The sequence below is a fragment of the Symphalangus syndactylus genome, chromosome 12 (genome assembly GCF_028878055.3).
Source record: "Symphalangus syndactylus isolate Jambi chromosome 12, NHGRI_mSymSyn1-v2.1_pri, whole genome shotgun sequence".
Classification (NCBI taxonomy): domain Eukaryota; kingdom Metazoa; phylum Chordata; class Mammalia; order Primates; family Hylobatidae; genus Symphalangus; species Symphalangus syndactylus.
The window spans coordinates 89,826,390-89,828,838 of record NC_072441.2 but is presented as its reverse complement, the minus strand read 5'-3'; the positions used below and the strand labels follow the sequence as shown (position 1 = coordinate 89,828,838).

Genomic DNA, 2,449 nt, shown 5'->3' with positions numbered 1-2,449 from the left:
TATGCTGCCCAGGCTGGTCTCAAACTCCTGGATTCAAGCAATCCTCCTGCCTTGGCCTCCCAAAGTGCCGGGATTACAGGTGTGAGCCACTGTGCCTGGGTGATCCTGGGTTTAAATGCAGAAAGTAAAACTATAAAACTTAAAAAAACAAAACAAAACTGAAGAACATATTCTTTGGGATGTAGGACTAGCCAAAGAATTCTTAGACTTGACACCCAAAGCATGATCTATTAAAAGACGTAGATTCTCGGCTTTCCTTCTCCCACAATCCCTCGCGCTCTTGTTTCCAACTTGGACCCAGCAGAATGGCTCCCGCAAAGAAGGGTGGCGAGAAGAAAAAGGGCCGTTCTGCCATCAACGAGGTGGTGATCCGAGAATACACCATCTACATTCACAAGCGCATCTATGGAGTGGACTTCAAGAAGCGTGCCCCTCGGGCACTCAAAGAGATTGGGAAATTTGCCATGAAGGAGATGGGAACTCCAGATGCGCGCATTGATATCAGGCTCAACAAAGCTGTCTGGGCCAAAGGAATAAGAATGTCCCATACCGAATCCATGTGCGGCTGTCCAGAAAACGTAATGAGGATGAAGATTCACCAAATAAGCTCTATACTTTGGTTACCTATGTACCTGTTGCCACTTTCAAAAATCTACAGACAGTCAATGTGGATGAGAACTAATCGCTGATCGTCAAATACATCAAATAAAGTTATAAAATTGCCTTCAAAAAAAAAAAGACATAGGTTCTCGTTGGGTATGCAGAAATCATAGATTGAAGTGTTTAATTATTTGGCTAACAGCAGTTACAGAAATGTATGTTACAATGTGTTTGACAAGTCTTAAGTAATCTTGTTGAGATAACAATTTGTATAATTTAAATTATCAGTCGAAATTGTGGTTTTCAGCAAAAATAGAAAAATTAAGGAACATTTCATTCCAGTGGGCACAGGAATACAGTAAACAGAGAGACTAGTGTGGTAGGGAAAATATATACTTTTTTTTATTATTCAAGACTAAGAATATTACAAAATAGAAGAGATTACAATGTACAAGATTGCAAACGGAAGATGTGATCAAACAATCAAAAACTAATTTTGTGAAAAGACCAATAAAAAAGACTTCTGACAAGTCTAATTAAGATAAACAGAGATATAAAGATGTCTCTTTTATTCAACCATTTAACATTATTTTTGTCTAATATCTAAGAAGTAACATTGGGATAACCACAAATCTTGGTCATGTTGTTATAGAAAATTGGGTAACAGGGAATTGAGTTTATTTCCCTAAAGAAAGGAATGCTAATGAAAAGCAAGCTAATTTTCCTGAAGATCTTAGAAAAAGTTCAGGAATTTGGAGGAATCATGTACAACAAAATATATGGTTAAACAATGATTCTAAAAATGAGAGGATAATTGTAAACTCTGTATAAGGAGAAGCTAGACTCTTAGGGCCTCTCTCCTACCCAGGGTGACTATTTGCAGGTGACTAATTTTTCCCTGTCATAGTTTAATTCTCAGGAGAAATTGACCCAGCCAGCAGCTGCAGGAGAATTCAGATGAGTTGAGTGAGTATGAAGTGAGGCATTATGGCCTCCACTATATCACCTACAAACCCTTTCTCAGGATGCCGTGGCAAACATGCGGCAGCCATGCAAGGAAGAAACCAAGAAATAGGAAGACATAAGATTCAGGAAACAGGATTTCATATAAAAGATAGAGAAGTCCTAGGACAACAGCTGTGCAAGAGGTCCAGAGATCAAATGACCGAAAACAGTGTCAAAAAAGGAGGGACATCTTGCTAATGGAGAAAAAAAAAAAAAAAAAGGAAGGAAGGAAGAGAAACTGAAAAGCTACATGGTGCATTTGACCACATGGAAAATAGTATTAAGCTGCTTTAGAGCATTTTTAAAAATCTTTGGAAAGGCTAATAAACACATAGACAACTAAAAAATATATGAAAATGAGGCATTTATTATCTCTAGAGGAAAAAAAGATTGTTCAAGAAGGGAAATATAAGGAGACAACATTATTTGTCTCAGTAACAAACAGTAATCATAAATTGTGATAAAGCTATGTTGGAGTACATGGTAGGAAAGGTGGGAAGTGAGTAAGCACGGTATAATAAGAATAGTCCTCGTATTCTATAGTAGGAAATCAAATAGATAATGTCTAATATTGAAAAATCAAAAAATAGCAGCATATTGTATTGTTTGGAAATATGGAGGTAAGTTAGCAGAAGACATAGTTGAAAGAATTGAACATGGTTGCCTCTGAGAAGTAGAGCTGAGATGTGAGGGAAGGGGCAATAAACAGCTATTTCTTGTTATATGCCTTCTATCCTATTATACCATGTAAACTAAGTGTGTGTGTTGCTATAATAAAAAACAAAACTTTATTTTAAAATGAAAGAAAATATTGTCTTCATACATATACTTAAAGATACTCAAG

The 2,449-nt window shown here is 36.6% G+C and overlaps 1 pseudogene; it reads left to right on the top strand.

The window, feature by feature from the left end:
- The first annotated feature begins 296 nt into the window (after positions 1-296).
- LOC134734485 (large ribosomal subunit protein eL31-like) lies at positions 297-738 on the top strand (annotated as a pseudogene).
- Positions 739-2,449: the final 1,711 nt, after the last annotated feature.